Raw genomic sequence first — 16,296 nt, forward strand, 5'->3', positions numbered from 1 at the left:
TTTGTTTTGTTGTTTTCGCATGTTTCTTTGTTCAGGGATGGAGCTTGTGTAGTTCGGGCTGTCCGTATACTCTCACTGCAGTTGAGAATACCCTTGAACTTCTGATCTTCCTGCATCCACCTCTCAGCTGCTTGGGATGAAGGCATAGTGTGCACCACCACACTTGGTTTACAACAAAGGTTGATGGAAGTTAATTTATTTTTTGCCTGTTATGAATGAGTATACAAATTAATTTGCTCAAATAAAAATATCAGACTAAGATTTCACAATGGATGTGATGCTATCATTAATGAAAGCATTAACAGTTTCAAATAAAAACAATAAATCACTAGTATGCATTCTTTAGTTTTTTATTTTTTTAATGTGCATGAAATTGTAAGCCCTGGTAACAACACACTTCCAAAAAATAGACACTTTGAAGAATATGGATATTGTCTCAGACATGGTGATTTCCCCACATTTACTAAGAACAGATATATAACATGCTACATATTTTATTATCTTCATATATATTACCATCCAATTACTATAATGATATATCTAAGAAAAGCAACTTGAAAAGACCAGAGGCTTCATTGACTGACACTTTCAGTTCCTATTGATGAACCTTATGGATTGGTGAGGCCAGTGGCTCCTTTCTTGGTGGATGCAAAGCAGAGGTGCAGAGAAGATATCAGGTCTCAAAGTCTCTGTGTGGTTTTGCACTATCAACATAAAACCTCTTGCTGAAATGTGTACACCACCTTCCAAGGGTCAAGGTGACACCTAGCCTTTTCCTTTGTAGAATCTGTGGTTCCTTCCAAGTCTGAGCTATGACAGTGTTAAATATCTGCTGTGTTCAGAACTTTATAACTATTCACATTCCAAAATGAAGGTGCCATGTAATATAAAGTATAAATTTATATGTAATCCTCAAGCAAAACTTTACCTTACTTGCAATGCTGATTCCCTTATGTAATTTCATCCCACGAATATAAAGTCCAGTTCAATACTCAAACTCCATGAGGCAGAGTTGCAGCTCACTCTAGTGAGGTGTTTGAAAAGGGTTTAGTGAAAAGTTACAGAAAGATGTTAGAAAAATCAAGAAACCACAGTGTACTACTTTGGTCTATCAATCGGGGACAGGGCCAAGAGTAGTATCTATTACCAGGTCAGGTCCTGATATGGAATGGATGCTTCACACACAGGAAGGAGTAGATGGACTAGAGATGGTCAATATTAGCGTCAGAAAATCCTTATAACCATTGTGTCTCTTTGAGCCAGGAAATAAAGGGAGTGTTTTAACTGTTCCCATCCACTGGGGAAAGGTTACCTGCTGCTTGGCTTCCAGGCTAGGTTTAGCAGAGATGGTGCCCCCATTGAGAGTGGGTTCTGGGGTATCAAGCATGGCGAAGAATTAAAAGAGGCCTTGAAGAGCCCAAAGGCATGAACAGCATCCCTCTAGTACATTATCTTTATGCAGTTGTAATTTCTTGTATTCCACTGGACAAATACGAGATTCTAAAATCATACTGATTCCCTTCATAATATAAAGCAGATACAATAAGAGGTATATGTGTATGTTTTTTATCTTCACTGACTATAGTGATGTATAAGACTCAAACATAATATACGTATATGTGTGTGTGTGTGTGTGTGTGTGTGTGTGTGTGTGTGTGTGTGTGTGTATAACAGAATAATGCAGGAGGACAGTTATATAGTAGCTAATAAAGATAGCATACTAAGAATATATGTGAGGAATAATAGGTAGATTGTGGATGGTAGACTGGTGATAGAAATGCAGAGCTAGGTAGATTAGCTTTTTGTGAAATTTTTCATTTTACTTATTATAATCAGTTGGTTTTAAAATGTGAAACTGTTTGAATAATTTGTCAGAAAGCCATTTGGTAGTTGACCAGACAAATGCAAACACCCTGAAAAATACTGAGTCACATGCAAGGAAAGGACTTTGGCTTCTGCTCCCTGATTGGTTTTCTTGTCGTACTTTGAAGCATTAAATATGGAGACGCAATAAAGTACTAATGCATCAGCAGGTCCATCACTGCATAGCAGTCAAGGGGGTATTCTGAGCAGAAGCTACAAGAAAGGAGCAAATGATTAGATGGGTCATTCAACCCGTGCACTGAACATCGTATTTAACCTTGTCTTAGAGCGGTACTCTAGGCAAACATAAATGGCTTACAGAAGGCACACAGAATAACTCCTTTGATTTATGGGCTGCCCATCAGTTAAGTGGTCAATTACCATAGCACATTCTCCAACAGCCAAAGAATGAAGCCTATCTTCATAGGAACGCACAATGGAAAGAAGATTCCCCCCCCCCCATACAGAGATGACTGACACCATTTGCAAAAAAACTTTGTTCCACAGTTTACCAAAACTATGTGAAGAATAGTAGGTAGATTGTGGATGGTAGACTGATGGTAGAAATGCAGATATAGTTAGATGATAATTGTTAATATCTTTGAAATTAAATTTTCTAGTTAATATAACGTGCAAATATTAAATTAGCCCAACTATAGAATGTTAAGCCAACTGTTACACTTTAGTTGGGCTTAAACAGGATGTGTATCCCAAAAAAGCAGAGATAATTGTTGAGATAGTCTTTTTGCACACTGTGTGAAGGGAGGTTTGTCTTTCCTTGCCCGCCTAAGTCACTTTCTGATTGGTTTAGTAAAGAGCTGACAACCTATTACTAGGCAGAAGATAAAATGTGGGACTTCCAGGCAGAGATAGGAACTGTGGGATGAATTAAGAGGTGGGATTTGCTTGACAGACATTGAGGAAGACAGAAGTATCTGGCCTGAGGAGAGGTAATGAGTCATGTGACAAATGTGGACTAGCATAGAAAAGGTTAATTAAGTTATACAAGTTAGTTGGAAACAACCTTAAGTTATAAGGTCTAAGCTTTTATAAATAAATATGTCTCAGTGTCATTATTTGGGAGCTGGTGGGTTGTGACAGTCCAATGGTAGATAATTTTAATGTAAACATTTTCTGAGAAGCTGAAGATATCAGAAAATCTTGTCAAAAGTAAAAGTGCAGTTATCTGGTGAGCAGCAGTATAAACAAGAGATTGCACAGGAGACTGTAATTGGTGACAACATCCAGCATTGGTGTTTTGTCAGATAATTTATTTCTTAAATATCTACAGTGTAATAAATATTTACTGTCAGGATGGTATATAATAATACAAATATTAATAATAATATTAATAATTATTATAAAATGAAGTTTTTCAATTATTACATATACTCTTGGATATTCACTTCCCATTGCATGGACTATTTGGACATACCTTTATATTATCAACATGGGAGTCCTTACTCTAAGATCGACATCTATACACATATGTAGAGGTTTACATCTATCTTGTGCATGCTCTTTGGTTGGTGGTTCAGTTTATGTGAGCCCCCATGGACCCAGGTTAGTTTACTCTGTAGGTCTATTTGTGGTGTCCTTGACCCTTCCAGCTCCCTGAATCCTTTCCCCAACTCTTCCAAAAAAACCTCAAGCTCAGCCTATTATTTGGCTGTGGGTCTCTGCATCAGTTTCCATCAGGTGCTAGATGAAGCCTCCTAGAAACCAGATATGCTAGGCTCCTCTCTGTGATCAAACAGAGTATCATTACCAGTGTCAAGGGTCAGTTCTCTTCCATGGGGTGGTTCTCAAGTTGGGCCTGTCATAGGTTTGCCATTCCTTCTTTATTCCATCTTTATCCCTATAGTTTTTATAAGTGAAACAAGTTTTGGGTCAAGGGTTCTATAGGTGGGTTTGTGTTCCATTCCCACCACTGGAAGTCCCAGCTGGCTATAGGAAGTGACAACTTCATGCTCCCTAAACACCGCTGCTAGAAGTCTCAGCTAGGGTTAATCCCATAGACTACCCTGTCTTTTCTCTTGTCCCAGAATTGCCTCTCCCACTGATTTCCATTTTCTTTCACACCCTCCTTCTACCTTCCACTCCTGCTCTCCACATACCTGAAAGTGGGGGATAGCCTTCAACTCATTGGTACGGGAGATGACTTCCTGAATAGAACACCAACAGCTCAGGCTCTCAGTTCAACAATCCATAAACAGGACCTCATGAAACTGAGTAGCTTTTGCAAGGCAAAGGACACTGTCAATAGAACAAAATGGCAGCCTTCAGAATGGGAAAAGATCTTTACCTACCCTACATCCAACTAATGTTAACAGCTAATATCAAAAAAATATTTTTAAAAACTCAAGAAACTAAACATTAGCAAAACAAATAACAAAATTTAAAAATGGGGTACTAAGCTAACAGAATTCTCAACAGAGGAATGACTAATGGGCGATAAGCACTTATAGAAATGATCAATGTCCTTAGTAATCAGGGAAATGGAAATCAAAACAACTCTGAGATTCCATCTAACACCCATCAGAATAACTAAGATCAAAAACTCAAGTGATAGCACATGCTGGCAATGATGTAGAGCAAGGGGCACACTTCCCCATTTCAGGTGGGGGTGCAAACTTTTATAACCAGTGTGGAAGTCCCCTCAAAAAATGGGAATAGAACCACCTTAAGATCCATCTTTACCTTACACTCCTGGGAATATACCCCAAAGACATTCTACCATACCACATGGACACTAGCTTAACTATGTTCATAGTAGCTTTATTCGTAAAGGGCAGAAACTAGAAACAACCAAGATGTCCATCAATTGAAGAATGGATAAAGAAAATGTAGTACATTCACACAATGAATTTCTACTCAGCTATTAAAAATAAGGACATCATGAACTCTGCAAGCAAATGAATGGAACTATAAAAATTCTTCCTGTGGGAAGTAACCCAGACCCAGATAAACAATCATGGGGTGCACTCACTTATAAGTGCATATTAGCCATATAATACAAGATAATCATGCTACAAATCATAGACCCTAAGAAGCCAAGAAGGCTCCAAGGGAGGATGCTTGAATCTCACTCAGAGGAAGAAATGTATAAAGAAAAAAGAAAAGAAAAAAAGAAAAAAGAAAAAAGTCAAATATACATTATGTGTAATTGCTTTTGAGGAGTTAAGTATGTTCTTTTGATCCTCAAGATTGAAATCTAGGTCTTGAAGATGTCAAATATTTGCTCTACCCTGAGCTATATTCTAATTTGTGAAGGTTTATTATATTCCAGAGTATTTGTTAGACTTCATTCTTATCATTTGTGTGTTTGCTGTTGATTAATAACAGAATAAATGAATAAGTCTGTGTATAATATCAATGAAACTTTTCTGTTCCTAAAAAAAAAAGATAGACATCTTAAATAGATGGAGGGAGGGACATAGATGTGAGAAGGGGTGGACAGGGAAACAGAGGTGGAGAGCAGAGTCACAGGTCAATGCTGATGTTTAAGAAGGTAATAGTCCTGAAAATTCTCAGTGATTCCTTGGGAATGGTGTGCATTCCTGCAGATCAACCCTGGGCCTCTCGCATGTTTGCTAGGTATTCTATTTTCATCATGGAATATAGTACTATTTAAAGGAGGCAAGAGTGGACTTTTACTTTGACAACAGTGTTTAATAAACATTTATTTTTAATGTTTCTTTTTATTTAAAATTACTGAAAACTTACAGTGTATTTGAGAAGTTTCTAATAGTTGTACTAAAAATTAGTTAGGATTTACTTATTGATATAATCAATGGATGGTATTATTGGAAAGAATGAAGTACACTAATAAAGACTATTCTTTAGGGTTATTGAATGCTTTTAAAACTCTTATACCTTAACATGGTCAAATGAATTGATTTAGTCAAAGTAATAAAATTTTAAAATCTTATGATAATTTACTCTAGAAGCTTATACAATCCCATACTTTCTGTTTGAATACCTACACCTTTAAAAAAAAACATATGGGGGATGGAGTGATGATTTTGAAGTTAGGTGACTTGTTCTTACAAAGGACCTAGGTTCTATTCTCATCATGTACATGGAAATTCACAGCCATCTGTTAATTCAGTTCCAGGAGACACAATGCGCTCTTCTTCCCCCCAAGGGTACCAGTTTTATCACAGACCAAACGTTCACACATACAAATACAATAAATAAATATAAAATGTAATTATAAAGATGTCATTTTGAATATTGATAAGGAATTTTTATTCTCCACTGACACTATCAATAGCCTTGAAATTTTCTATGAGTATTTACTGGAAAATTCTATTATAGTAACAGATTATTCATCACCTAATAATAACTAAAGATAGAATTTATTTTCTTTTAAGTGAAGATCTGAGAAAAATAAACTTTTCAGCAAGCAAGTCTATTACTAGAAGAAAAAGATAATTTAACATTTGTCTAGAAATGTTCATTTGTGTTTCAGAGACAGGACTCCTCTGCATATACATTTTAGGTTTTAATAAAACAAGCATAATGAAATAAAAACAAGTAGTTCATGTCTGATCATTTGTGATATGATTTAAAATTTTAGTATCAAATATGGTATACAACTAGGAGCTATTTCTGTCCATATTTAAAATTTCAAATATTTTAGCAATATTGTAGCTGTTATACATTGGTATCTAAATGAAAGGAGAAAAGGAAACTACTTATGATACAGAACACACAAAATACCTACAGATATCTATTCTGTTAGATTTAAGTTTTCACAAGATTTTTAAGTATGAGAGAACTTTTAATATAATAATAAATTAAAACTATGGTGTACATGTCATTATATCTTAACTCAATTCTATATTAAAGAATATCATCACTTAACATTTATTCTGCTATCAATTTTAATATTTATTATCTTTTATGTAATTACTTAGTTGATCCTAGTAACAGAGAGTCCAGTAGAAAAATATATAATATATATGGTCTTTAAAATTATGTTTACTAATGCGTCTTCCATTCTTTTTCCTTCTGCTTCTCTACCTGAGTACATGTCTTCAAGGGTACACAAAATGCGAATGGCATGTGCTCTAGTTGTAACACACTAGCAAACCCAAACAACAACATCTTATCGCAACTCAGATCTCATGGGAAATGAACCAAAGAACCTATACATGATCAATAGACATGAAAAATAAAATAAAAACAAGAGGGTCTGAAATAGGGGATATATCAGCTCTCCTTTTTTATATAAACAATCTAACCTTTAAAATCAACAAAAATTATGAAAACATGAGAAAGTCCAATATTTGCTATATGAAGGCATACTTACATCTCATTTTAATTATGAGCCTATTTAGGATCACTTCACTGTTTTTTTTCTTCAAATTAACTGAATATTGTAATGTATTAGCTCTACCCTTTCTTATAGGTCTTCTCCCTGTTAAGAAGCAATTGCTTAAGAAGAAACACTTGGATCAGATTTATTTTTATTTCATATATGTAGTTTTAATATATATATAGTACACATCCTTCATTAGTTAAGAAAGTTCAAACAAACAAAGAGCAACAATGAAACAACAATGACTACATCAGGACTCCTTCGAGAGAATGGAAATAAATTCTCCTTTTCTATTCAATGACATAAATCTTTTCAATTTTTTTTATTCACTTTACAGCATCTTTACAGTCCCCTCCCTCCTGTCCTTCCAGTCTCACCTGTCTTATTTCAATTACAGCAGACATGTTTTATTATGCTCTTATGTACACAATATGTTACAATACATGTACTACTATACATTTTAACTAAAATTATTCTCTGTTTTAAGTATCTGAAGTAGTAATTCTGAATCATAAATTGATAATAACAGCTTTTAAGATTATATTATACTATTATCACTACGCCACAATCCTGTTTAAGGGTGTTACTTCTAACCTAATCATCTCTTTCATTTAATTTGTGAGTGACTACAAATGTGGACAGCTTTATGTCTGATAAAACTTAAGCCTGTGTTTTGCTCATAAAAGTTAATTTTAAGGCCATTACAGCTTGCTGTTGTCCTGACCTTTAGAGGATTTTTTTTTAGATTCTGGGTACTGTCCTGGGCTCAGCCTGATGTGACAGATCCTGGGCAAGTTCTTCTTCTTGGCAATCTGCTCCGTGTGTTTAAGACTCAGCAGTAACATTCTTCAGCTTAGGAAAAATCAGCATGAACAGTAGTGCTCAAATTTCTACAGAGCAGCACAAGAAAAGTTTATTTTTTGAGAAAATAACATAACAACAGTAAAACTCTGGGGGGTGTTTATAAAGCAACATGTATACTTAAGAAAATAATGTACTAATGTGGTTTTTCCATAGAAAGATGATAACCATGATGAGCTGCTTAGAGTTTTCTGAGTTTCAAAGTTCAAATTTATGCAAACAATATCAAACTCCTTGTTTAGGTCTGTAATCTCTTTTCAGTTTTCCTTCAGAAATTCCAGCAGAAGAAAACAACTTCATGTTGACTTTGTGTGTAACTGTTCTTAAAATCATTAAAGTAGGTAGAAAGCATTATAAGTCATTGGTTTAACATCATCCAGAATATTTTATGTATGCATTTTTTATGTTGACTTATACATGAAGCTTAAAATTGTCTATGCATTGAGGAGATTGCGCTGAATATGTTTAACCTAATCAAATTACATTTTTATCAATGCTGATAATATTTGAGAATTCAGAATGAGCTTCATTAAAATATCAGATTTGTTTCCTTTGTCAGTATGAGAGGAGATAGTTTGTGGTGATTCATGCCAAATCTAATTATACAGACTATTCAGGAGTCAAAATACATCTGGCATCATTGTGTCCTGATTGCATGATGCTTCACTCCAAGGCGACAGACAGTGATAGGTTTTAATGGGCCTCAATCAGAGATAGCTGGATTGGGAAGATGAAGCAAGCATCTGCTGTGCAGACATTTTCTTCCAGCTTGAACAGTGTGCCTTTGAAGAGTGCATCTCATTTTTATATGTCCTCAAATACTGGATCTAGAATCTTAACTCATCTCTTCTACCTCTGAAGATAGAAAAGCATATGCACAGATGACTATTGAGTTGCATACAAGGAAAGAGATCATGCATATTTATATTTCCAGAAATGATTCTCAGACGATACTTTTATTAATAGAGAATGACATTAGAATATCCATCCAAGATACACAGTTAGGAAAGCGCTTCTCTTTATAAACTGGCTCCATTAATTTAAAGTTTTCTATATGTTTTGATTATCACTGATACTAAGTCTTGAGTTAATATTTTATTTATTTTCAACGGAAATTGAGTGTTCACTTATATTAGCTACGTAAGCCCTCTAATAGTTCTCTACGTTCTCATACCAGTTAGAAGTCACATGATCTCTCACCAAAAGTGCATCATACCCTTCCGGGTCGACTGGCAGACTTAATGTTGAATGTGTTATCTCTTTTTGGTCCTTGGCAACATCATGTGAAGTTGATTATGTCTTGAGATTCTTTATAGTCCTCACATGACGGAGAGGGTGTATTTATTGTGCCACTTGTTCTCCGTTCCATTGGTCAACTGACTGAACTGAAGAAGATGCTTTCTAGGCTGCAGAAAGGCTAAGGGAAGCAAACTGGAGGAGTGTATTGGTTGTTTTAGTAACTTCCCTTGGAAGACGGAGGGGAGGGGACAGACAGCACAGAACAATTAACAGTAATACATTGAAGGCTTTTTGTTTTCTGTAAGGATTAATTTCAGAGCCATGACAACTGAAAGTGGTCTACTTGGGATATTTGTGTCATGTCTCAGAGGTTCAAAGAAGAACATGTCCGCTTGGTGGTAGCACTTCGACTTAAACCGTCCCATAGTGATGTTTCTGCTGCTCTGCCAGTTATGTGCAGGAGCTAGCCCTCAGAACAGCCTCCTGTCATTTGACTTTAATACTTTCATCTAGAAAAAAAAAACATTTTCTTAATGTTCTTATTTTAAGTAAAAAGTTGGCTATTGTTGAAATAGACTGCTTCAGCAATGAACCATATACAATTTGGAAATATTTACATGCCGTATATTTTTTATTATAATTTATTCAGATTACATCCTGATTGTTAGCCAGTCATTTGTATCTTCCCGTTTCCCTCTCGGCTTCCTCTTTTGCCCTATTGCCCTGTTGCCTTTTTGCCCTATGGGAGGCAGACCTCCTCCTCCACCATAGGACCACAACCAATCAGGGATCATCCTATATTTATTATTATTATTAGTAGTAGTAGTAGTAGTAGTAGTAGTAGTATATCATTAGCATGAAAACTGTGGAGACAAATGAAGAGAATTTAGAATATGACCAGAAACCATGAAACTCTTTCAAAGCAATTTTACCCTTTCCTCCTAAAATCAACCCTTTTAAGCTATTTTTGTGACTGTAAATACAAACAACTACAAGAAAATGAATGAATCACAAAAGGCTTATATAGGTTCCTTTGTACTTTTTTTGGTGGCTGCTTATGTCTAGGGGACAATTTCTTCTTTCTTCCCTCGTCAACGGAAACAGCTTAAGCTATATTACTATTAGAACACATATTCTTTGGTAATCTTCAGGCTGCTTAAACCTTTTGTAGCTAAATGGCTTTTCTCCCAAAGGAAGGGTACGTTAAGCTGATTGAAGCCATAAACACATCAAGAATTGGTCTAATTCCACCATTAGAGTCACAACTCAACTTAAGATGCTCTACAAATATTGATGAGAAGCATTTTTGAGCTCTTAGCCATCTTTCCTCCGGCAGGCTGGAAGCTATTTCTATGAAGGTCTAGCTGTTTCAGCGGGTACAAGATTTACCCCTCATAGGGGCGGCTTTATGCCAGGACCAAACAGGTTTCCCAGTTTCTTAATGCAAAATGCGAGTGTGCATTCCTTTCCAAAAGGAATCCTCAGCAGATAATTTGGACTGTCCTCTAGAGAAGCAATCACAAGAAGGTACAGTAGGAACTCGTCTTGTAGTCAAACTCCAGCGAACTGTTACTGCCACATCTCTAGCTGATATAAAGGCCAAGAAGTTAGGAAAACTCAGCTAGGTCAGGCAGTGAGGGCAGCCAAGGAAGCAAAAAGGGCGAAGCAGGCATCAAAGAAGACAGCAATGGCTGCTGCCAAGGCCCCCACAAAGGCAGCGCCTAAACCAAAGATGGTGAAACCTGTGAAAGTCTCTTCTCCCCGAGTTGGTGGAAAATGCTAACTTGATAGATCAGTGTTTAAAATAAAGATCTGTTTCTAACTCTTTGAAAAATTATCTTTGAAGTTTTAAAGATATTAATAGGATAAGAGAGACTAAAAAATCATAAACCAGCTAAAGATGTTAGAAACCAATCAACATTTAAAAATATTTAGGAAACTTGCAATTCCTGTGTACTTGCAATCACAACACAGGAAGCATCAACTCTAGAAATATTTAGCTAAAGCAACTCAAATACATTCAGATTCAAAGTGTTAGAACTGATGATTTTAATTTATTGATAGAGATAATTAAAATTGCAAAGAGTCGTGATTTTTAGATGCTGATGAAAGAGGCACTCTGTGGGTGTATGATAATAGTCTTTACAAGTTGTTTCGTTACTGTGTCCATTTCCCAAGTCTCTGATGGGGTTGAAGACCAGATAATTTAGTTTTACAATTAAGCTCAGTTGTTTAAGGGTTAAGATGTTTGTAGGTCTATATAGATGTTTTAAATTGATAAGGAGATATAATAGATATTGATTTACATTCAGAATTTTAGGTGGACCAAGATAGGAAAGATGTTTTTTTTGAAGTCTGCCAAATACAAATAACCAAAACACTAAGAATGTAACATTTATATAATTCCTGATTGTGTCATGGTTCTTCTTGCTGTAGGTAGTTTATTGTACATATGTATAATAATATATATGTATATGCAAAAAGTAAAAAGCTATTTAATAAAAAATAGTTTTTTAAGGAGTAGGGACTTGAAACATTTCCTTCAAATTATGGTCATTAATCATATTAATAAACACATGCACGTCTATTAGTACACTTTATAAATACGTAGTATGAATATAATATAGATACTCCTGAACTGCTCATAGAGAAGTCTTGGCAACAGGCCTACTGCCGATCATCTATGACATGGTGTTCAAATTCCTGGTACTATTAGATGACACTTGAAATGTACGTTAGGACCATGATTTGCATATGGTTGTATAACAACCAAGAGCACTACATTTTAAAAGGTGGGAAATTTAAAACTACTTATGAAATTGACCACTCATTCCAAAGAATAAAATCATGGCCCCTAATCAAAGTCTGCCATTGCCTTAAAAATTATCTTTTCCTCATTATCCTTAGAACTAGTGTGAGCACTCCTGAACAACTTCATATAGGCAACAGATTGAAGAAAAGAGTGTAGAGTTCATTGCCTTAACTCTAAAACACACTTTTTGATAAAAATCTAACCAATAATTTTAATCATCTAAAGTAGAAAATATTCAATAATCTTACTCCATATCAAAGTCAGTGTCAAAAGAATTACCCATAATTTTGAAACTCCCTTGACTTCCTTTTAGCCCCTTACATTGCCATTTCGTTGTTGGTTAATGCTTTTGAACTCTGGTTCACATTGTTTCTACTCAGTAAAATAACATTCTCAAAGCCAACTGAGATTGTAACATGCACCCTCATCTCAATGGCCTTTTGTTTTGAAAACCAGTAATTCTTTACTTAATTCCCTTCAGCAATACCTTTAGTAAGTAAGCCCTAACCTTTGTGGTTTCATGTTTTTCATCTCTACAAATTTTAATGGCTATATAATGAAATTGCAGAGAAATTACTCAGGGTCTGTTGTTGTGTTCAAATATAGTTTACTGTTTTTTGGTTTCGTTTTGTTTTGTTTTGTTTTGTTTTAACTCTGAGCAAGTCACTTTACTTACATATGTCTGATTCTGTACATATTGTTTCTTAATCTAAGCATCATTGATATTTGAGACTTATAATTGTTTATTGCAGGGGACTCTCATGTGAATTACAGAATCTTTCTTAGCATCTGTAATTATGACAATAAACATGATTAATTCAGAATTCAGACAAGAAATAAAATCATACTATAGAAGTAGAAGCATTTGTCATAAGGATTAGGCCACTCTCAGAATAAGAGCATCCAATCACCACAGGGACCATCGCAAAACACAATAATTCATATTTATGAGCAGGCTAGGAGAAGAGAGACCATTATGGAGGCAAACACTCCCAAGGAGTGAGAGTGAATAACAGCTAAATTGATCATTATTCTTATGAGCATTTAGTAGGTAGGATTTATATTATATTTTTATTTTATTTTAATTTTATTAACTTATTCAGATTACATCTCAATTGTTATCCCTACACTTGTATCCTCCCATTCATCCCTCCCTCCTGCTTTCACCCTATTCCCCTGCCCTAGGTCTAAGACCGAGGGGAACCTCCTTTCCTACTATATGGTCATAGGCTATCAAGTCTTATATTGGTAGCCTGTTTATTCTTTCTTTGAGTGCCATCAGGCCTCCCCACCAAGTGGAGGTGGTCAAATATGGGGTACCAGAGTTCATGTCAGATCTGTCCCCACTCTCCACATAACCGTAGATAATGTCCTGTCCATTGGGTAGATCAGAGTAGGGGTTTGATGTTTACTGCTTGTATTGTCTTTGGTTAGTGCAATAGTTTGAGAAAACCCCCCTGGGCTCCGATCCACCCATCATGATGTTCTTCTTGTAGGTTTCTATGACCCTCTTGGTCCTTCTATTTCTCCGTCCCCTATATTTCTCTTACCTAGCGTCTCAGTAGGATATCCTCACATCTATCCCAATCTCTTGGTAAGTGAAGACTTTCATGGGACATGCCTTTTAGGCTAGTGCCCAATTATAAGTGAGTATATACCATGTGAGTCTTTCTGCTTCTGGGTTAACTTACTCATTATGATCATTTCCTATATACTTTTTTTAAGTTCCTAAAAAAGATGCCTTTAAAAAAAAAAGATAGGGTTTCTCTGTGAAACCTTGGCTGCCCTAGACTTGCTTTGTAGACCAAGCTAGCCTCAAACTCACAAAGATATGCCTGACTCTGCCTCCGGAGTGCAGGGGTTAATGAATGCTATTTTCTTGTTTAGAGAGATGTGCCCAGCCTGTTTGGATTAACACTTACAGAGAGGAATGATAGCACATCTTCTTCTGCACCTGGAATGTTCTATCTGGATTACAATAGTATGTGACTTTGGCTATTCCAGACATCATTATCATCCCATAGAACAAGAGACTCAACTCAGCTCCCATTCTTCTGAGCAGTAAAGTTTCAGTGCCTGGTTTGTCGAGATGAGGGAGAGATCTATTTTCTATGCCCTTCAAGGCAGCTTACTTATGGCTAGGGTCCTAGCAGGCACTCTCTCTGCTCTGAATACATTGAAAGGAATGGATGCCTTCCCCCATGCGATACATAGACATAGATCCTCTAACTTCCTCATAATATACAAGGAGCAACATTTCTTAAACCATTTCATTGGCATCAGGTAGGTGTCTTGCCTGGCACTGTGAATTAAGAACCTATCTAAATGTAGACTTTACAAATATTTGAGCTGCATAGTGCGACCCTCGCTCTGTAGCCACTGCCTTCCCCATTAGACTTTCCCTAAAATAAAATACCAACAGAAAATAATTTCCATGGATACAGTCTCCACAAAGCTGACAGTAAGAAATAAGTGTGTATAGCACCTTGCTTTCTAATAATTCTATACTCATGATTAACGAATTATTACATTTTCTGGATAACTTTCTCTCTGACCAAAAATAAAGTGTCAGATTTTCTATCCAGGGCTCCTCTGTACCAATTTCTGTATTTTGATTCATTGATATTCTTAGTTCAGTTTCTTAACCTTGAGCTCAGTTAGATATTTACTACCTTAAGTTAGCTCATTGTCTCCCATATCATTCATGTACATTGAAAAACTATTTTCTGTGCTCATGCTCTAAGAATTGTTTAGTATACACAAGGTTGTATAAAATAATATGACCAGGGGTATAAATAATCGATCACTATAATCAAGGGATCCACTAAGTATCCATGTTTCGTTAATTTAATTCTTTGTTCTGAGACAAAAGAGCTTGGAACTCTCTCTCAATGGACATCCTCTAGATTTTAGAAACAAAGTCTCTATCAATAACTTTCTAAAAATGTGTGATGGTATGGCAGTTTGAATGAGAGTAGCCTCCATAAGCTCATATATTTGAATGTTTGTTTCCACGACATCAAACTCTTTGTGCTTAATATGTGGAAAAGGAGAGTGAGTTTGTAGGTCTAAGTCTTGCCCTGCTAACATTAAAGATCATTGCCTGGCACAGGTTGAGGCTGAATTAAAGCTCAGAAGCATGCAGGAAGAAGAAGCTAACTAAATGTACTTGATAGTTTTTATTTAATAACTGACCAGTGGTAGCACAATTATGAGGCTAATAATTAATTACATGAAGAATAGGAATTTGATAGTTCTGAATTTGTCCTGACATAGGCAAATAAAGAGACATCTAGGTCATATGGGAAAGAGCTTATTTTAAATAAATTGTTCCTAAGACTATAATAAAAGGTACTGGATTTATTTTATCATGGCTTATTGTCAATATATACTCCAACAAATTTAACAGATTTGAGCATCATAGTTATAAAAACCTTAATCTCTGGTAAAAACTGGTTATCCCTATTTTCCTTAAAATTTTTCAAAGACAACTTAAAAATAACTGAAAATCAATATAAAATTGATTTCCTTCAGGCTACCATTGCATAACATTTATAGATTAATATAAAACATCACTGTATGACATTTAATTTTATTCTCCTATAAATGATCTATGCTTCCACATATTTAGATTGTTTTTCTTTCTTTGGTGAAAAGTCATAGAACTGAAACAGCATCTCTGGAAGATTAGCAAGTGCCCTTAATTACTAAACCATCTTCTTAGCTGCTAGACTTGTCTTTTATCAGAAGAAAAATATAGAGTTTATATCTTGGTGATACTCTGATGTTCATATACTATTACTTTCCAGTTTATAAGCAAAAACATTTGTCAAACAAATTTAAGTCTGTTCTGGTTTGAAGGCCAAGCACCATGCTTCCCTTATCTCAACTTTAAAAGCATAAAATTAAGACACAATAAATCACATTTCTAATGAAGCCTTATCCCACTGATTCTAATAATATGACAACTCAGTGGTAAGCATATTATCTTGGCATTGTAAAACAAGAAACTTTAATAAAATGCTAGGAAAACACTTGTTAACTTCCTGATGACTTTCACTACAGAAAAGAAACAAACACACAAGGAAAAAAAAATGTAAGCCAAGGCTAGAGACGCCATAATTTCTGTCAGGACCTACGGGATACCAGAAGAAAGAGACAAAGAGAGGATGGGAGAGAGAAAAGCGAGAGATGA

General features: G+C 35.5%; 1 pseudogene across 1 annotated transcript; it reads left to right on the forward strand.

Moving 5' to 3' along the window:
- Nucleotides 1–10,464: 10,464 nt before the first annotated feature.
- Nucleotides 10,465–11,088, forward strand: LOC311590294 (large ribosomal subunit protein eL24-like; annotated as a pseudogene). The gene is made up of 2 exons: nucleotides 10,465–10,487; nucleotides 10,663–11,088. The product of its transcript is annotated as a large ribosomal subunit protein eL24-like (transcript).
- The last annotated feature ends 5,208 nt before the right edge of the window (nucleotides 11,089–16,296 follow it).

This window comes from Acomys minous (assembly GCF_964271855.1).
Source record: "Acomys minous genome assembly, chromosome: 19".
NCBI lineage: Eukaryota > Metazoa > Chordata > Mammalia > Rodentia > Muridae > Acomys > Acomys minous.